Source organism: Zootoca vivipara, chromosome 3 (assembly GCF_965207765.1).
Source record: "Zootoca vivipara chromosome 3, rZooViv2.hap1.1, whole genome shotgun sequence".
NCBI lineage: Eukaryota > Metazoa > Chordata > Lepidosauria > Squamata > Lacertidae > Zootoca > Zootoca vivipara.
Window position 1 is genome coordinate 107625018 of NC_142586.1, and position 22152 is coordinate 107647169.

Genomic DNA, 22152 nt, shown 5'->3' on the forward strand with positions numbered 1-22152 from the left:
CACTCCAGCAAGTTATGCTAATAAATGCCAAGGCAGTGCTGCAAAGAACCCAACATGGATTTATCAGCTTGTCTTGTTTTAGGGAAATGGGGCATCCTTTGCCATACACAGCAGTGGAATGGCTGGGTGTCAGGAACTGGCTGGTGAACCCCCAAGGGAAGCCCTAGAGGAGGAAGGCTCGGAGCCTGGGGATTGGTGGTGGGATGCCAAGGAGAGGTCAGAGGGAAGAGAGTGGAGTCCTGAAGGGGTAACGGGATTTAGTGAGCAGAGAGACTCTGTGACAGGAAGCAGTTCAGACTCAGAGGCTGAAGCAGAAGAGTCCTGCAAGAGGCTGCAGAAGAACCTGTCTCTCCTACTGTGACAAACTCTCCTCCTCCCTTGTCTCCAAGGATGCCCAGACGCAGTTTGAGACTGCTTGGAAAATAACCAACAGAGGAAGATAGGGTAGAAGGCAGGAACACCTGTCCTGGCAACTGCTCTATAGGGCAAGACCTACTGAGAGTGTTGCTGAGTTTATGTTCATTGCCTTGAATAGAAAGTTACGGTAACTTCAAGGACCACTGGTTCTGCTTCTTCTGCTGACTGCATCTAACTCCAGCCCCGGCACTGGGCACAGAGATGTTTGGGTCTTATGTGAGTATACCCATGAGAGTGAAAAAGACACCTCCCTCCTGCACTTTATACGTGATTGTGATGTCCACATAAACAATGGCATCTTTTTCATCCAGGCCTTTGGAAACAGAGGTGATAGCCATCATAGCTATTCACAACCATAGCTAATGGTTTTAATTTTTAGCATTACATGCCTATGCTGGTTGTTGTAAGCTAGAGGAAGCTAATGCGGTGTCCTCAAGATGTTGTGGACTCCACTTTCCATTATCCCTGATCATTGGTCATGCTGGCTGGGACTGATGGGAATTGGAGTCCAGTGACACTTGGATGGCACCCGGTTGACTATTGGTGTCTTATGCTATGCCATCTCACCAGAAATCAGGAGGATCAAAACTTCAGTAGGGAATGGGACAAATGCAGGTTGTACTTGAACACTGTAATCACTTGAGCTCTTAGGCAGGCTTTCAATAACACTTGCAATGTGTTTTGGATATTTTGCAGGACTATAATCTGGATGAATTATAATATGCAGTTGATTTAGATATACAAAGGACCCACGGAGGGAAGTCCGAAGATTTGGAATAATCTTGTTTGATGTTCAAATCTAAATGTGTTAAATGTCGAAACAAAATTAAAAAAAAAAAATTCCTTCCAGCAGCACCTTAGAGACCAACTAAGTTTGTCATTGGTATGAGCTTTCGTGTGCATGCACACTTCTTAAATGTGAGATTTATGTGTTAAATTCTTTTAAATGTGTTAGATGTGAGATTTATTTTGTAAAACCAATAAAAATCATTTCAAAAATAATAATATTTGTGTCTTATGTTAGATGTAACCTTCCCTAGACCCCCTTGGTGAAGGACAAGCCATACATTATATAACAACTACAACAACACTGACCCCAAGCCTACTTTTTTCTTTTTTTTCTGCCTGAATAGAACGGCAGGTTGTGGAGGAAAGGAGGTTGTCAGCTACCTGAGAAGCCACAATTCACAGCTGTTAGCTTATGTTCAGTTTGGTACATCACAAGTGGTGCAGGCTACTTTGCCCCTCTCAACAAAAGTAACCTCTGTTTCGATACCTTAATGAGACTCTAGAGAACGTCATCGGGCACCTCCCAAACTATTTTACCGTAGTGGTGCCTGCTTAGTATACACGCTGTAGGCTGATCTGGAATCGACTCAAAATTGCAAATGCAGCTGATCTCTAAAAAGTAGCTGCAAGCCAAGAAGACAGCTTTTGTTTAGCAGTCAGCGCTACCCAATTAAGTTCTGCAAATAAATAGACAAACACTATTTGGGTCTCAAGTTGGTTTGAGGTTTGTTTTTATTTAGGTGGAGAGAAATGCCATTTTGCACGCCAAGCTTGTGTTGATAGGCCATTAGAAGCAAAGTGACATAAACATAGCATGTGCCCTTGATTCTGAACAAGGCAGCATGCTGGGGAATTATTTTGTCTGCTCTCCAGTTCACCAAAGGTCTGCTTCAAACGTTATGTGAGAAGTGTGGTTGCCTGTTTCTATATAAGCCTTGTAGGATCAGACCAAGATTTTTCTGCAGTAGGGATGGATGGATGGATGAGCCTGGTGTCCTTCCATTGAGACATGCACACCATACATTTAATGTACATGGCTCTCCCCACCCCACCCCATCCCAAAAAATCCTGGGAGCTGTACTGTCAGGAGTATGGGCAGGAGTCAGGCTCTGGGGCCTGTAGTGCTTTGCAGGACTGGGGCCTGCCTCAGCTTGTGCTGGAGAAGCAAGGAGTGGCCACACAGGTGAAGACCTCAGCTTGTACTGGAGAGGCAAGGAGTGGTCACTCAGGTGAGGCCACTTGATACCTCACTGCACCTGGTGGCAGGAGCTGGGAGGGATAAAAGCTCAGCATTTCCCTTCAGCTCTTTGCCACAGCAACGCTATCCCTGCCTGGTTGTCTCTGGCCTCTTGCTCCTTGGACCCTCGCCTTGCCGACGCCTTGATCCTCGACCCTTGGACCCTCGCCTTGCCGAAGCCTTGATCCTCGACCCTTGGACCCTCGCCTTGCCGACGCCTTGCCGACGCCTTGATCCTCGACCCTTGGACCCTTGCCTCGCCGACGCCTTGCTCCTTGGACCCTCGCCTTGCTGACGCCTTGATCCTCAACCCTTGGACCCTTGCCTCGCCGACGCCTTGCTCCTTGGACCCTCGCCTTGCCAACGCCTTGATCCTCGACCCTTGGACCTTTGCCTTGCCGACGCCTTGCTCCTTGACTCCCAGACCTTTGCCTCTGCCTTGCTCCTTGACCCTGAGATTGCCTGCTGCTGGACCCTCAGCCCTGCACCTGTTCCTGCTTCTACATCGCCATCTTGCCTCTGGTCCTGACGTCCTCAGTCAGGGCTTCACTCGCCCGCTGACCGGACCGTGACATGTACTTTGTTAAGGGTGCTGAGAACTGCAGCTTCGTTAAGGTTAAGCTATAGTTCCGTGGATTCTTTGGGGAAAGCCATGACTGTTAAAATGCTATAAATGTGCTTTACATGTATGGTGTGGGTGTCCATTTCCCATGCATTCTGTGGTAAGTCTGTTCTATCCCATTTCCTGAGAAATGCAAAAGCACACCCAAAATGCATTTGAATTGTGCACATTTTATACGTAATGTATGCGTTTCCCTTCTAAAAGACACATTTTTATGTATGAATTGCTATGATTTCCCGCCAAGATGTGCATTTTTTGTATGAATTTGTTGTAGGGATTGTAGTTGGATCGGCGCTGGCACACCACGCCGGTCCTCTAAAGCAGAAGCAAACCGGCTAATGTCAGAAAGGAAAACACGTGTAACAGGACAGGTTGGGAGGCATAGGTCAGTACATGGAGAAACAAGGAAGGACATGATAGATCTGGACAGAACTGGCTAGAACGGAATGAGCCAGATGGGCCAGGACAAGTCATGGAAGACAATGGGATACAGGGAGGGGGTGTGTACCGAGTGACATGTGCTAAGAGCATGGACAGAGGGCATGGCAAAACTGCACATAGGCAATGGAGACATTTTGGGGTAGTGCCGGGAAGTGATGTGCACAGGAACATCACCTTGTATGGAGTCGCACTACCACCATTCGTTAAAAGTTGTGCTAACAGGTTCATCATTAGCTGTCAAGTAGAACTGTCAATAAAAGGGAGCGCCCGAAAATGCTCGAGGTCTCCTTCCCGTTGGAAACCATCCTGTCTCATTGCGTCATTCTTCGCTAGCCATAACATCTTGTCATAACCTGAACTTTATTGTTCATTGAGTCAAAGGGATTTAAAATATAACCTTGAAAACAGCTTGAAACAAATTAGAAATGAAGAATAGGACGAGTCCTAAAAAAATACATCTCAAGTGTCAAAGGTCAGGATAAAAAGGTGAATCTTCAGCTGACAAATATGGTATGGTGAAGGTGCCAGGCAAACCTCTTTGGGAGGAATTTCCACAACTTTGTTACAAACCATGAAGAACCACTGGCAGACTCCCTGGAGGATCTCAGAGATTGAGCAGGGATGTAAGGAATCTAGGTGAAGGAACATTGGTTCCCTATCCCTTGCCCCTGCCCCAGCTCACTGAGGGAAAGGAGGCACCGGGGTGTTTTAAGCTTAAAATAAAACATTTCCTTCCTTTTCTTAACACAGCTGAATGACAGTTGGAGGCTCAAAAGGGCTTTTCCACCAAATGCTCACATCTTGAATAAACAGCTCTTGAGGGTTTTAAGCCACAGCTGAAATGAAAGGTTGTGCCCCTTAAAAAGCAATGTTTAAGCACATTTTCTTCAGTGTGCAGAACAGTGGTGTGAGCTGCCAAAACCACACAAAAAAACTCCAGGAAGAGGACTTGACATTTAATAGCCACAGACGTTTTATTTCTTCATTTATTTATTGACCGCGTTTGTTTGTCTCTTTTCCATGGAGCGATGAAGGCAACGTAAACTGCCATTGCAATTAGAAGCATTGCATTGCCTTGCTTCGTTTTTCTTTAAAAGCAACAACATCAAATTAAAGAAGCAGCGAGGGTTGGTTATGTTCAGTATCGTCTGTGAACGGAGATAGAGACCCAAGGTCAACCTTCCAGCTTGGTTGGGGCCCAGAGACAAGGTAGCTGGAACAACGAAGGTGAATCTAAACCTTTGTACAGTCACCTACCCTCCAGGTATGCAGACGTACCATTTCTACACCCATACATCTCTCCATCTAGACAAGCAAGAGGAAGGTGGGTTTTGCCACTAAAATTAATGAGCATGAGTAAGTTCCATTAATTTCAATAGGTCTACTATGAGTAAAACTTCACTGAGTGACACCCACAGGTCTAGGACAGGGCAAAACAGTGCCAGTGAGGGGCATGACTTGGTTATAATGCTCATGGCCTGGGCTGGAGTATGTATTGGTGAGGGCCAGATAGACAGGTCTGGGGGCCGCATTTGGCCACCAGGCCTGGGCTTCCCCCACCCCCACTCTTGTTCTGCAGCCAAGATTATCAGTGTAGGAGCAATTCCTCATTGCGGCTGTAAGGAGAGGCTGCAGAGGAGTGCAAAGACTGTCTTCTCCAAAACAAGGGTGCAGAGTTGACTTCATATATATTAAACAAACAAGCAAAACTATTCAGTCAGCTTCAAAGGTTACCTGTCAAGCATGCTGCTCTGTAAACAAAACAGCAAGCCATTTTCAATAATACTATTTACAAAATTAGCCACCGCGCGCCCGGTGCTGACAGAAGTCTTAGTGCTACCCTTTAAATCTGCTGCCTATCTAATTTCATGCCAAGGTCTTAATCTACAATTATAGAGTGGCTGGCCAGTGGATGCACATCTGAGTACCAATTTTCAATAATTACTACTTTTAGTGTTATTTATGAGTGGTCTTTGGACCTTATTCAGACAAACCCCAAAGTAAATCGCTCCCATAGGCCTGACCTCAGCCACAGACTCTAATTATCGGTAGTTAGCTGTAGCAAACAGTCAGATGAATAGCTGTTTCCTAAGCCACGGCTGTCTAAACTTCCGCTCCCCCTTTAATAGAGCTGGCTAAACCCTAGCTAACCCTGATGAATTAAGCAATCTTTGGAGAGCCAGGTTCCACATCCCGTGATCTAAATGGATAGACCATGAGGCAATGAGAATTGTCAGGCTGGGTATTAGTAAGAAATATGAGCATATGAATTTGTGCCGCTCTGCACCTGACAGAGCCCGGCAGGCAGGAAGGCAGATTTTCATTTCTTGCTGGGACAATTCAAACACACGAACGTTTTCTACAAAGGAGGCCCCTGGGCCCAAAACTTGCAAACATTTTCCTCATGGACAGAGCATTTTAACCTAACGGATATGCTGTGGGTATTCCACTCCCTTTTCAAGGCAGAACTTCCAACGATGGGGAGAGTTGCCAGGGTTAGGAGACAGTTCTCAGGTAAGAGGAGTCAGTTCTCAGGTAAATTCATCTGCTTTCCTGGGTGTGGTGATAAGCAACCTTGTTTTAACAGAAGAAGTGAGGAAGAACGAAGGTTACAATTGCCAGAAATGACAGCTCTGGGACGGGTTCCTCCCTCTCTTACAAGTAGTTCAGCGACTTGCCGCATGTCATGGCACCATTATAGGTAGGCTACACCAACACCATACGTTTTAAGCACTATCGTGTGCCACTTTAACAGTCACGGCTTCCCCCCCAAGATCATAAGAACACAAGAGTGGCCTGCTGGATCAGGCCAATGGCCCATCTAGCACAGCATCCTGTTCCCACAGTGGCCAACTAGATGCCTGTGGGAAAGCTGCCCACAGGATCTGAGCACAAGAGTGTCTGGTTTTCAGCAACTGGCAATCAAAAGCCTAGTGCCTCCAACCATGGAGGCAGAGCAAAACCATCATGGCTCATAGCCACTGATAGACTTCTCCTCCATGAATTTGTCCGGTCCTCTTTTAAAGCCATCAAAGTCGGTGGACATCACCACCTCCTCTGGGAGTGAGCTCCATAATTTAACCATGCACTACACGAAGTACTTTTTTAAAAAAATCTGTCCTGAAGGGTTGGATCTGTGGTTTGATAAGGGTGCTGGGAAATATTAGGAGACCCTCTATTCTTCTCACAGAGCTAAAATTCCCAGAGTTTTCCAGGAAGAAGAATTATTAAACCACTCTAGGAATTATAGCTCTGTGATGGGAATAGGGGGGTCTCCTATCACCTCTCTGCAACCATAACAAACTTCCATACCTATAATTCTTTGGGGAGAGCCATGACTGTTGAAGTGTCCTATAAGTGCTTTGAATGGCACAGAGGTGGCCATAGTGTATCCTCCACCCCTGGCAGCAGTAACAGTGAAAATGATTAGGGTCAGCCCAATGTAGTGCTTAATATAGGGTTGCAACGTGTTTCTCAGCCCAAGCGCCACATTCTGTCACGGACAACCTTTTCATACTAGAATCATAGAGTTGGAAGAGACCACAAGGGCCATCCAGTCCAACCCCCTGCCAAGCAGGAAACACCATCAAAGCATTCCTGACATATGCCTGTCAAGCCTCTGCTTAAAGACCTCCAAAGAAGGAGACTCCACCACACTTCTTGGCAGCAAATTCCACTGTCGAACAGCTCTTACTGTCAGGAAGTTATTCCTAATGTTTAGGTGGACTCTTCTTTCTTGTAGTTTGAATCCATTGCTCCGTGTCCGCTTCTCTGGAGCAGCAGAAAACAACCTTTCACCCTCCTCTATATGGCATCCTTTAATATATTTGAACATGGCTATCATATCACCCTTTAACCTTCTCTTCTCCAGGCTAAACATACTCAGCTCCCTAAGCCGTTCCTCTTAAGGCATAGTTTCCAGGCCTTTGACCATTTTGGTTGCCCTCTTCTGGACACGTTCCAGCTTGTCAGTATCCTTCTTGAACTGTGGTGCCCAGAACTGGACACAGTACTCCAGGTGAGGTCTGACCAGAGCAGAATACAGTGGTACTATTACTTTCCTGGATCTAGACGCCATACTCCTATTGATGCAGCCCAGAATTGCATTGGCTTTTTTAGCTGCTTTTGGGGGCCATAAGACTTTCGTAGGTGGGTCCTGAACTAAAACTGAGTAGAACTGGAAGCAAAAGGGAGCAGAAGAACAAATGATGGTACCTCTTACATCCCTGTCACATGAAAGCCAGAACTTTCTACCTCACCAACATGTGTGCATACACATTTCTCCATCCTCCCTCAAGGAAAGCATGAGGCATTATCACAGTTCAAGGACACATTCCAGATAGACAAAAACACTCAAGGTATCTGAAGAAGTGTGCATGCACACGAAAGCTCATACCAAAATAAAAACTTAGTTGGTCTTTAAGGTGCTACTGAAGGAATTTTTTTATTTTACTTCGATCCAGACCAACACGGCTACCTACCTGTAACTCAAGGCAGGGTCAATGAAAGGTCTGGTGTGGGGAAAAGCCTCACCTGTGATGACATCAGGTAGGCGGAAGAAGATGCCGCTTCAACTTATTTATTAAATTTGTGTCCTGCCCTTCCCCCTGAAGGGGTCCAGTAGGACAACACATCCAGGACAACACATTTAAAAATACAAAATGAAACTTTACCTCAAGGTGTTGAATGAGATGGGAAACATGACTCAGGGACTCCTGTTTTCAGTATGGTATGTGTTTTGTGCTTGAGGGATTTTTGAGATTTTTGCTTTGTCCACATCTTTAAGCCAACGGACCTGATTTGCACTTCCCAGACCCAGACCAACATGTGGATCAGAACCTCACAATGTACATCCTTTGATTTTTATACTGCTCTGAATTTTTCAGTACAGTTCCTGGTGAAAAGAATGTACCCCAAACGGACATTGAAAATGAGTATTTAGACTTTACACGTGTGCAAAAAATGTGTACTTTGTGTGTGTTTGGAGCACTTCCAAAACTGCTAAATCTGTGGGTGCATTTAAATCTTAGAATGAGGCAAAAATGGGATAGAATGGCCTTGCGAACAAGTGCGTGCAAAACTGACAGGGAATAAACATGAATCACTTTATCCCTGGTATGTGGGTATTGCTTTGTTTTTTGTTGCTCTGGCCTTAGTTTTCAAGATTCATTAAAAAAAATTAATTAGCCGAGAAGCCGTCCACAAAAATTGGCAGGAAATTTCATCTTATTTACTATGTACTGTAATTGCCTTTGTTTCATAATAAAACAGTCCCTTTGCAAACACAGGATCTCTTACTGGCCTAAACAAACTCTATTGAGCTTCACTGAAGGTTTAAAACTGCCCAGAGTACTTTTGTTATTTGGAGCAGAATATGAATACTGAAAATAAATAAATACAATAGTGAACAAGGTTGCTGTTCAACTGCTATCTGAAAATGCTTTTCTGGAGTAAATTTCAAATGCTGGGTTTAAAAAGACACACTTTAACTCTAGTTAAAATTGGTGCCACCAATTAAGAGCTTATGGGCAGGAGAGAGGGACAGAAATCTGCTGCAGGAAAGGAAGGATCTTTGTGGAGAGTCTGGCGATGGTTCCTGATATATTAACCATGGTTAATAGCAACGAGTCAGGATTATAGTCTTCCTTTGCAAAAGAACCACGCAGAGAGACAGAGACATTTGCATCCAGCAAATATCACACAAACAAACGACAATGTGATCTAAAAATATGTCATGTGCTAAGTGACACGCCATATGTTCTCTCTGCCCCACGAAAGCAGGTACTTTTCATTGCACAATAGACTTAGATTAATGCGTCAAAGCATCTGACAAGCTTTTAAGTAGATATATACATCAAGGACTTGCATTTCCCACAGCCAGCCTGTCATCCTTGATTATATTTTGCGAGACTTCCCCCCCCCCATACAAAGATGGCTTTGTTTATTAAACCCAAAATACCAGAGGCAGTTTGCTGTTGCAGCAAATTGCTTGGATTTTTTATTTGTGGGAATTTATTTTCCATAAAACACATAATGGAAAGTATTTTAGATCAGTGTCGCAGGCATTACCTGCAGAAGGAGATCTGGAATAGATATCTTTGCAATATGCATTAAAACTGACAAAGTCACCCAGGCAGAGAGAGGACACAGGTAGGAGGACACATCCTTTGCCGCTGATCTATGCTACATCGCACCACACTGCTCCTCCAGAGATGGGGACTGTGTTAAACAAGGCAAACCAATCAATACAAGTGCATGAAGCTGCCATATACCAAATTGAACTGTTGGCACCATCTAGCCCAGTATTCCCCACACGGGCTGGCAGCAAAGAAGCAAACGTGAGCAGAGCGATGGGTGTTTATTTTGCCTTTCTGCACCAGGCTTCCTTTTAAACACACACACACTTCTCTAAGCTTCACCCAAGCAAAGAAAGAATTATCAGAATCCAAGGACACATTCCTTGGATATGGAGGAGGGAGAAAGATTGTTTTCTGCTGCTCCCGAGAAGCGGACACGGAGCAATGGATTCAAACTACAAGAAAGAAGATTCCACCTAAACATTAGGAAGAACTTCCTGACAGTAAGAGCTGTTTGGCAGTGGAATTTGCTACCAAGGAGTGTGGTGGAGTCTCCTTCTTTGGAGGTCTTTAAGCAGAGGCTTGACAGCCATATGTCAAGAATGCTTTGATGGTGTTTCCTGCTTGGCAGGGGGTTGGACTGGATGGCCCTTGTGGTCTCTTCCAACTCTATGATTCTATGATTCAATGATTCAATGATTCATTCCAGACTGGGGGACAAGGGGGGAAATACTTCTGGGGCTAGTGAGGGGTGCAACCTGGAAAGAAGGAATGTGGCTGGGAAGGAATATGGCCCGAAGAGACTCAAGGGGCCACACAGAGAGATATGGAAGGCCACATTCAGAACCTGGACTTGAGAGTCCCCATCCTTTTCATATAGAATTGTTCCTATGGAGGCACAGGTTAATTTTGTATCCAGGGCAGCTGTTTATCAGCTCCATCTGGTACGCAGGCTGAGACCCTACCTGCCCACGGACTGTCTTGCCAGAGTGGTGCATGCTCTAGTTATCTCTCGCTTGGACTACTGCAATGCGCTCTATGTGGGGCTACCTTTGAAGGTGACCTGGAAACTACAATTAATCCAGAATGCGGCAGCTAGACTGGTGACTGGGAGCAGCCACTGAGACCACATAACACCGGTCTTGAAAGACCTACATTGGCTCCCAGTACATCTTCGAGCACAATTCAAAGTGTTGGTGTTGACCTTTAAAGCCCTAAACGGCCTCGGTCCAGTATACCTGAAGGAGCATCTCCACCCCCATTGTTCTGCCCAGACACTGAGGTCCAGCGCCGAGGGCCTTCTGGTAGTTCCCTCACTGCGAGAAGCCAAGTTACAGGGAACCAGGCAGAGGGCCTTCTCGGTAGTGGCACCCGCCCTGTGGAACGCCCTCCCACCAGATGTCAAAGAGAAAAACAACTACCAGACTTTTAGAAGACATCTGAAGGCGGCCCTGTTTAGGGAAGCTTTTAATGTTTAATACATTATTGTATTTTAATATTTCTGTTGGAAGCCGCCCAGTGTAGCTGGGGAGGCCTGGCCAGATGGGCGGGGTATAAATAAAAAATTATTATTATTATTATTATTATTATTATTATTATTATTATTATTCCTCCTTCCCCTCTAGTGTGTGTAGCTGACCCCTTTAAGAGACATGCCTGATCTGTAATAGAAACCACCCTCTCTGGATGTGGTCCCCTCTTATAGCTACCTGGGAACTGGTTGGAGTCTTTCAGACCATTAATCTAAATGGGAGAGTTAGGCTGCAGTCCCATGCACACCTACTAGGAAGTAAGCCTACTATACACCACCTTGGAGTCTTCAGAGGTTAAGAAATATGTGGATAAAAAATAACTCCAACATAGGAGTACTTACATCTCAGAAAACCCATAAAGATTTGCACTGGTATGCGCATTGCTAAAAGCTCTCCCATAGCTAGAAATATCATACCCAAGCATAACTGTGTAGCCAGAGCCTCTCAAGTTGCACATATTTTTAAACTCTGGTGCAATTACATCCACCAGGAATGTAATATATGGTATTCTATTAATAAACGACTTAAAGGAGATTGGATATAGAGATTTATGTTCGTTTCAGCTCAGAAGGGTTGTCTCCAAATAAATCATACTCAGTCAGAGCAAACCCACCGAAATCAATGGGCATTTCTAACTTAGGCACGTTGATTTCAATGGGACTGCTGAGAGTATGATTTAGTTTGCAAAGAGCTAGGTCAGTGGGACTTACTTTCAGGTAGATGTCTATAACAGGGGTGGCAGATCCTGAGGACCTCCAGATGATGGTCGTCTCCAATTCCTACTAGCCCTAACTAGCATGGTTGATGGTCAGGGATTACTAAAGTTGGACCCACAAGAACATAACAGCATTCTAGTTGGCACCCATCTGTCTTGAGAGACAATGGAAGAGTGAGCCTTCCGGGGTGAAGTCAAACCATAGGAGGGTTACAGTGCCTGCTGTGGCTGTAGAGACGGATATGGGAGAGACATGTTTTGTTGCAGCTGGGGCAGATGAAGGTGTCCAGTTATGTACCATGCCATTTCTTTCTTTTGCACTTCTCCCAGTGCTCACTCCTCCTCTGGTCACTGCTATGGACCACAACCTGACTGTCTGTCTCCAGGCACTGTGGTCGTCTGCAAGGAATTTCCACACAATGGGGTTGATGTTGCCAGCCTTCACGTCACGTTTGCAGACTGTCTTTGTAGCACAGAGTTGGTCTGCCAATGAGCTTCCCGTGGAGCATGTCCTTGGGGATCCTGCCATTTTCCATTTCGTGGACATGACCAGGTCAGCATAGACATTGCTGGGACAGGAGTGCAAACATGCTGGGAATGTGGGCTTGGGAGATCTCATCTTTGTTTGAGACTCTGTCCATAGCTGCCAACTTCCAGATTGAAAAATCTGGGATCGGCAGCTGCGTGGAACCGGAAGTTGTGCTGCGGCCATTTTGGAACTGGGCAGAGTGACACCGGAAGTTGCTTCTATGCATGCTCTGCCCATTTCCAAAATGGCCGCAGTGCCAGAAATCGCTTCTGCGCATGTCCGGAGACTCCAGACATGCGCAGAAGGAGCCTCCCCAGGCCGGTAAGAATCCGGGGGATTTACTGGGGGGGGGTTTAAAATCCGGGCTGCCAGCGGGAAACGGCTGGAAAAACGGGGGTTTCCCGGGGAATACGGGAGACTTGGCAGCTATGACTCTGTCCCAAAATCTTCCTGTCGCAGTGCATGTGGAAGGTGTTGAGGTGTCGCTCCTGGTGAGTGTAAGTCAGGGGTCAGCAAACTTTTTCAGCAGGGGGCCAGTCCACTGTCTGTCAGACCTTGTGGGGGGTCGGACTGTATTTTTTTAAAAAATGAACAAATTCCTGTGCCTAACAAATAACCCAGAGATGCATTTTAAATAAAAGTACACATTCTACTCATGTAAAAACACCAGGCAGGCCCCACAAATAACCCAGAGATGCATTTTAAATAAAAGGAGACATTCTACTCATGTAAAAACATGCTGATTCCCGGACCGTCTGCGGGCCGGATTGAGAAGACGATTGGGCCGCATCCGGCCCCCGGGCCTTAGTTTGGGGACCCTGGTGTAAGTTGCCCCTGTCTCACTATTGTCAAACTCATCAACTAGATGCAAAGGGAAAATCCATAAGCAGAACCTGAGCACAGCAGCTCGTGGTTTGCACCAACTGGTACTGAGAGGCAGTAATATATCCATCATGGCTAGTAGCTATTGAGGGCCTTATATTCCACAATTTTGCCTTTTAAAGATGTCCACCTTGGTGGCCACCAGCACCTTTTATGTGAGGAAATCCAACTTTTACTATGCATTGTGCAAAGTCATACTTTTTTCTCTCTCTCTCTCTCCTGACATTCACAAAGAATCATAGAATTGTAGCATCGGAAGGAATCTCAAAGGTCATCTAGTCCAACCCCCTGCAATGCAGGAATCTCAACTAAAGCACCCACCCAGCTCTTTGTGGATTGGATGTCCACAAGTTCTTGCATTCTGAGACAAAGCAGAAATCTTTTCTCCACCCACTTTCTACATACCATGCTTAATTTTATACAGCCCTATCACATCCCCTCTATCTTGTATTTTCTACAAACTGGAATGTCCTAATTTCTATACCTTTCCTTCTTTGAGAGCTGATCCATCCCCTTGATGATTTTTTGCTGCATATTTCTGAACCTTTTTCCAGCTCTGCAATATCATTATTTTTTATGTGAGCTCACCAGAACAGTGACACTATTCCAAGTGTGGTACAGCAACTTCTGGATGGTCCCCTACACTGGCATATAGGATTGTCACTTAAATTCCCCTAACCCTTCACTTGAGAAAGGCACATTTTTTCCCCATTGAGTAAGTTCTTATGTCATGTAGAGTTAAAATTAATGAACTGCAAATGGCTGTCTTAACATCCTGGGAGGATTCCCCTGTCTCAGTTATACTATATACCCTTTCATGCTTTGCTTCCTGATGATTGGTCCTCGGGGCATTATTTCCTGAATAAAAAGAAAACATCAAGGCAATTATAATGTCCTTAGCAAACCTACAATCAAAGAACGGAGCTGTGCCCAAGACACAATCTCTAATGAAGTCTGCTTCTCACCCCTCTCCACCTTTTCTTTCCAAATCCCCCAAAATGATATCTTCTCCTTTTTTTTAAGGGCACGTAGAAATTGTTTCTTTTTAGATCAGTTGGGAAATATAAAGTGAAGATTGATAGGCAGGCTTTCTGCAGCAAAACAAAAAGGGGGGAAATGGAAAAGTTGCCACAGTGTACAAGGTACATTTGGGATCTGCAGGCAAAGTTCAAATGAAGCGATGAAATGTAGCCCACTGAAGGAGTTCCTTATGCCAATCTCTCTGTGTTTGTGCATCCCCTCCTTATTAAGCCACCTTCTTCTGGCTCTCCCTGTTCCATTGCTTCTCATCTCAATGGTTTCCTTTTCACCCAGCTGGCCAGACCCCAGCCTGACCACGTCCCACCACCTTCCTGACAACACCCATGCCTTCTGGTGCAGAGAGACATTCCCCCAGCCAAGCTGAATTAAGCTGCCCTACATTTTTGTTCTTCCTCCAGCGGCTCACCCTTGTTCCTCTGCAGTTTGAATATTTCATGATATTTTGGGAGTTCAGCCACTCTCTGGGAGAATATTGAATGTAAGACGAGCCCTGCTGGATCCAGCCAAAGGCAGCATCCTGTTCTCACAGTGGCCAACCAGATGCCTGTGGGAAGCGCATAAGTAGGACCTGAGCGCAACAGCTCTCTTCCCACTTGTCATTCCCAGAAAGTGGTATTCAGGAGCATGCAGCTTTTGACAGTGGAGGCAGAACACAGCCATTATGCATGCCTGGTAGCCATTGTTGTTGTTGTTTAGTCGTTTAGTCGTGTCCGACTCTTCGTGACCCCATGGACCAGAGCACTCCAGGCACTCCTGTCTTGCACTGCCTCCCGCAGTTTGGTCAAACTCATGTTCGTTGCTTCGAGAACACTGTCCAACCATCTCGTCCTCTGTCGTCCCCTTCTTCTAGTGCCCTCCATCTTTCCCAACATCAAGGTCTTTTCCAAGGATTCTTCTCTTCTCATGAGGTGGCCAAAGTATTGGAGCCTCAGCTTCACGATCTGTCCTTCCAGTGAGCACTCAGGGCTGATTTCCTTAAGAATGGATAGGTTTGATCTTCTTGCAGTCCATGGGACTCTCAAGAGTCTCCTCCAGCACCATAATTCAAAAGCATCAATTCTTCGGCGAGCCGCCTTCTTTATGGTCCAGCTCTCACTTCCATACATCGCTACTGGGAAAACCATAGCTTTAACTATACGGACCTTTGTTGGCAAGGTAATGTCTCTGCTTTTTAAGATGCTGTCTAGGTTTGTCATTGCTTTTCTCCCAAGAAGCAGGTGTCTTTTAATTTCGTGACTGCTGTCACCATCTGCAGTGATGAAGGAGCCCAAGAAAGTAAAATCTCTCACTGCCTCCATTTCTTCCCCTTCTATTTGCCAGGAGGTGATGGGACCAGTGGTCATGGCCTGGTAGCCATTATTAGACAATTAAGGAGCAGTTTGACGTGTGTGTGTTCATAGTGCGTGTCTGTGAAATCTGTGCAACAGTGTTCAGTGTCATGATCTAGTTTTCCAAACAGGAGTGCTTGCCAACCTTCTTGCACCTTTAAGGAGATGGACCATAGCTCGCTGGTAGATTCCATCATTTGTACATGGGTTCATTCAGGAGCACCTATAGTTAAAAGGGTCATGCAGGGTGAGAAATGCCTCTGCATGAGACTAGGAATGGCAGAGAACTCGAACCTAGGTGGCACCAAAATGGCCACAGTTTGCATGGCCAGGAACAGAAATCAGGTCAGCAAAGATGATTGGTGTTCACTGTTGCTGTTGTTTTTCACTCCACAAACAAAACTAACTCCAAAGAGAAAAACCACTCACCCCCCCCCCGATGTTTCCTTTGCATCGAAATAAATGACCTTTGCACTGAAGTAAATGGTGTGGGATGATAGAATCAATGATGTCATTAATGGCGTCATTAAATTCAAGCACAGGCAGGCAGCAAGATTAATAGTATTTTTGGCAGAAGCCGAACTGCAACAGAATAGAAACAGCGCTTATTGTAATAAATGGAGGTTGCAACGAAAATTTGCTGCCTTCTTACATCTCTAACTGTGACTCTGAAGAGCTGCTACCGGTCCAAATAGGCAGTATGAAATAGACAGTACAGACAATAAAATCTCAGCTGATCCAATGCCTCTTCCTATTTGGATAGCCCTGTTCTGTCTGTTGACCACACTATAATGAGACAGAATTTTGATCACTGGGGTGTGTGTGTGTGTGTGAGAGAGAGAGAGAGAGAGAGAGAGAGAGAGAGAATGCTTGCAGAATCTAGTAGCTCAGTAGCACCCCAACACAGAGTTTATGAGGATGAGTGATATTGAAGATTTTCAGGATACCAAAATTCAAAATTCAGTCCAAGTTCACCCCTATAAAGGCTGCAAAAATATGCAAGAGATTTAATCTCCTTTCTTGGCAGGACAGACTGGGATGAATAATTCACTATGGAGATGCCCAGTGGGGAAAGTATTAACCCTTTGTATGGGTGAATTATAGATGCACACTCCAAATAGAGATGATTTAATACCAATGTTAGATCCCACTTAATAAAATTAGCCACATTTTTTCATTAAAAAATGTGGTGGGTTTATTTTCTTCACAGAAAGGAAGATTAACCCCATGAATCTCATTAATGCAGGCTGTTGAAAGGACCAAGAAAATAGCCCTGTTCAGTAATGGATTTGGCAAGTAATAATTGAGAGAGAGAGATCTTCAATAAATTGCCTGTTATTTGTCCTATGATTCAGCTTCATGCCATGAGACACTTGCCAGAATAAACAACAGGGAAGGAATAATACCAGCTCTTAATGCCCATGTGGCTTCTTGGGAAGCAGCCGATATTGGCCGCTGAATGAGGAAACAATAGATAAACACTCTCAATGGCCAGATCTAAATGCACAATAACTACCATAGTTCTTATGAGCATATAGCCAGAAGCGGCTCACTGGGTGGGCAGAGCAGCTATACTACCTTCCAGCAGATGGGTCCCTATTGCTTATCAGGAGGGACAGGGGGATGGGCAAGGAAGTGGGGAGTTTGGTGTGATGCAAACACACCAGTGGAGCCAATCCAGCATGCCTGACCATGGATTTGCACTGCATCAACCTCCCCACCACTTCATCCTTCCCCCTTATACCTTCTGGTAAGCAACAATGACACACCTGGCTTAGAAGCTAGTGGAGGCACTCCTCAACGCCAGGCTAGCTACTTCTATATACAATAGTGTTCAGTAGCCAAAAGATCAACCCTAAATGATTTTGTAAAGGCAGATGGTGGAGCACAACAACGAGCATCATTCTTGTAAGTTTAGAGCCCTCTTCAGTAGCCAATAATTCAAGCCCAAGTGAGGTTGCGAAGGAGCAGAGTGGCAGATTCATGGCCGTAACTCAAAACCTATCAGCTCATATCAGCTAGGGTGGAAGGTGGAAGGTGGAGAAGCTTCTCCCTTCTTCTTTTTTACTCTGCTGATGTAGTTGAGGGTCACCAAGATCAGGCCCCTTGGGAGGTATCCCTGCCCCCCCCCAAAAAAAATCTTGTTTGGGGGGATTGTGTTTGCTACCAACTGCGATAGAACCATTATTGGTAGCTTTCAGTTCAGCTCCCAGTACGTTTCCGAGCACAATTCAAAGTGTTGGTGCTGACCTTTAAAGCCCTAAGCGGCCTCAGCCCAGTATACCTGAAAGAGCATCTCCACACCCATCGTTCAGCCCGGACAATGAGGCAGGATCGTCTTAGGTGTATCGGGCACCATGGCGTGATGATCCCTCTGGCGCCCCTTGCGTTCTGGCGGGCAGGGCCAAGCGCAGCGGGCAGCCGGAGAGCACGGCGCGACAGGCAGGGACGCTGCCAGCTGTGCTCCGCCTCCGCCTGCTCAGGTGAAGCGGCGCTGCAGTCCAGGGAGCCCTAGCTGCCGCCCCGACAGAAGGTTTGCTCCATGGCACCTCATGTGCATGCCCGTCCACACTCCTTCAAGTCACAGCGAGCACAGACAGCACTGCCCCACAATGCTCCACGGCACCTCATTTGCATGCCCACCCCATTGAGCTATCAACTTCAGGGACGGTAGTACTGCAGTCTGAGGCAGTAATCCTATGCAATAGCCTTCACCACCTAATGCACTCCAGCTGTTTGGAATATAATTCCCATGAGCCCCTTCGCAACCAGCAATGAAGTTTAGGTAACCACTGTTGTCTTCTTCAGTGGAGTTCTTCCATGACCGATCACTACACCTTCACAGCTTCTGTGCTACTGACTGTCAAACTTTGGTATTGTTGAAATATATACAACAACAACAACAATCAATCAATCAATTTGAGTTATGCCACTCAAAGTGGGTCTACTAGACCCAAAATTTAAAGCAATGTGGACTTAAGTTGCTTCTTTGGCTCCTCCAGAATTAGAGGCCCTGAAGCTTAAGTTTCTTTCGTTTCATAGTACTAAATCTACCTCTGATTAGGGCATATGGGGCACTGCCCCAACAGCTCAGCCTGCCCTCAGCCACTGCCCACGTGCCTGCCTTCTTACATGCAACTAAACAGGGAGTGGCTCTGCCCATCATTGGTTTTCCCTCAACCTACTCTTGGTCTCCTTGCTTTCTACCCTACCAGTCGCAATCGGTACCAGCTAGCACTGCAGTGTAATATCAGCTCCAACTGCTCTAATTCTGCTTCCACCCACCACTTCTCATCTGTGATGGGCCAGCGGTCCTATTTGGGCATCTGATTCCCTCATGTAATTAGAAAAGCTTGAGTAAGAGTGGCACCATTGGATTCTGATAATGCAAACAAGAGAATTTCAGAGGAAGAAGGAAGGAAGGAAGGAAGGAAGGAAGGAAGGAAGGAAGGAAGGAAGGAAGGAAGGAAGGAAGGAAGGAAGGAAGGAAGGGTGAGCCAGGCCATTAAGCTCACATACCTGCCTGCTTGTATTTGGTTGGTGGGGGGTAGAAATGAACGCCAATACAGAGCCAAGGCTCCCAATTTCAGCAAAGCCTTTTTATTCTTGTTTTACACCTTGTAGGTACTGATACAGTCTAGCTCTCTAGTCAATTGCCATTAGCATAATGCATATATTTGCCCTGGTTTTAATTTTAGGAAATATTCCCACCAGGAACGATGCCCAATTAGGACATACATTTAGATTCCATAACATTAATGGGGGGGATTCAAAGCTGTCTAGATGGAATTATACCTCTTCACTTTATGAAACTTTAACCGGCTATTAAAGAGCTCATCATAACAACCTGACAGGCAGCCTTATACGCAAAATTCAGTATATAGGATTTGGGGGGGTACAATAGTTATTGCAGGCTTGATTCCACATTTCGTCTGCCAGGGGTGGTTAATGTTAGAGGCTTTTGGACCTTTGTGTAATTGCCTTGCTATAGTGGTTGATATGTGGTGGTTATTCCAGACTTGCTAATGTAGCATTTAAACAGAGAGATGTTTGCAAGGACATCCTGGCCTTACCTGTTTTCCTGCTACTTAGTTGTCAGCGACTGGCTGGATTCAGAGGAATAGTGCAAAGCACCAGCTGGGGAACCCCTAAGGGAAACCCCAGAAGAGGAAGGCTCAAAGCCAGAGGATTGGTGGTGCTTCAGAGCAGAGGCCAGAGGGAGGAACATGGTAGTTGTTGTTAGATACTTCAGGGGCAAAAGGATTTGATGAACACAGAGAGCCTGTGACAGGGAGCAGTTTAGACTCAGAGGCTGAAACAGAGGAGGAGGGGCAAGAGACTTCAGAAGAAAACAGGGAGCCTACCTCGCCTACTATGGCAAACTCCCCTCCACCCTTGTCTCCAAGGACACACAGAGTGATGCACAGAGTGGAACAGAGATTAGAGATGCCCCAATGCAGTTTGAGACTGCTTGGGAAACATTCAGCAGAGGAGGAGTTCATGGCTGAATCCGAGACTTATCCCATGAACTCAGGAATCCTGAGTTCAGTTGGAACTACCCAGAGCCCCCAACTGCCCCTGGCAAAATGTCTGAACCAAGTATTATACCTCAACTAGACAGGAATAGCCTGCCCAGACTGTTATCCATGCTTTGTTAACTTTCAGATTAGACTACTGTAAATTAATATACTTTGAAAACTGTTCACAAATTGCAGTTATCTCAGAATATTGTTAGCATTATTGTGATATTGATTTATATCCTAGCTTTCCCCTAGTCCAGGACTCAAGGTGGCTTACACAGATAAAACAGAACAAGCAAAAAGCATGGAAAAGACTAGAAAAGAATACAGCTGCTAGGCTGTCAACTGGAACCAGTTAAGTTGGATATCAGTGCCACATTGTCATCTGTTCCATTTTTGGACACAGCTCAAAGTGTTAGTGCTCACCTTTCATGCCCTACATGGCTTGGGAGTCTGCATATGCTCACCATGAGCTTGCCCTCACAACATGGGTATGGGATGATGGAAACAGGAAACATGAGAGGATAATGGAAACATGGGTATGGGATGATGGAAACAGGAATCTCAACAACATCTGGAAGGCCACAAGTTGTTCTTCCCTGGTCTATATTGTTAGTAGAACATCTCCAGTATTTCAGACAGGAACGTCTTTCAGCCCAACCTGGAGATGCTGGGGATCGAACCAGTGACCTTCTGCATGCAAAGCAAATGCTCTACCACTGACCTTCAACCTTCCTCACCGGGAAGATGTTCTCCCTAGTCCCTTTATCTTTTGACTAGGTTATGCTGCATGGTGCTGGAGGAGACTCTTGAGAGTCCCATGGACTGCAAGAAGATCAAACCTATCCATTCTGAAGGAAATCAGCCCTGAGCGCTCACTGGAAGGACAGATCCTGAAGCTGAGGCTCCAATACTTTGGCCACCTCATGAGAAGAGAAGACTCCCTGGAAAAGACCCTGATGTTGGGAAAGATTGAGGGCACAAGCAAAAGGGGACGACAGAGGACGAGATGTTTGGACAGTGTTCTCGAAGCTACGAACATGAGTTTGACCAAACTGCGGGAGGCAGTGCAAGACAGGAGTGCCTGGCGTGCTATGGTCCATGGGGTCACGAAGAGTCGGACACGACTAAACGACTAAACAAACAAACAAAACATGCTGCATTTACTCTTTTATTTTAATTCTAATTTTTTACACTGTGCTGTGTTGTATACTTTTTTATTTTCACTTGTAAACTGTCCCAGGAATATTTTATATTTGGCATCGAACACCAGCCTAAGAGTCTTAAAATAATGAAAGACATCCCTCCTCTCGTTTCACAGGACTGTGGCAGGACAGATTGCTTGACACAGACACACATATTCAGTGCATGCTGAAAATGTCTCAGGAGGCAGAGGCCTGTCATTATAAGCATATTTTTATATTGTTGATGTATAAATATTTTATGCAATGATAACACTGTTATTGTTAGCGAGCCAGGAAAAAATCTGAGTGCATACATCATGACTTGCTGTGCCTGTAAGAGCATATCCTCCAACATTTCTCCGATGAAAATAGGGACTTCCTATTGCATAACAATAATAATTTTATTATTTACACCCCATCCATCTTACTGGGTTACCCCAGCCACTCTGGGCAGCTTCCAACATATATGAAAACATAATAAAACTTTTTTTTAAAACCCTTCGCTCTACAGGGCTGCCTTCAGCTGTCTTCTAAAGGTTGCATAGTTACTTATCTCCTTGGCTCAGGGCTCACATAACGCCATACCCTCCAACATTTCTCTTATGAAAATAGGAATATCCTAAGGAAAAGCGGGACACTCCAGGATCAAATTAGAACCTGGGACAGCTTCTGTAAATCCAGGACAGTCCCTGGAAAATAGGGACACTTGGGGGATCTGTAGGAGTTTGTTAAGTAACTTGTGAGTCTGCTGTAAATAATAAATCTCTGTAGAAACCAAGTTACAACGTTTTGTTCCTGCTACATCCTGCCAGCTTGCAACCGAATGCTTCTGGACAGT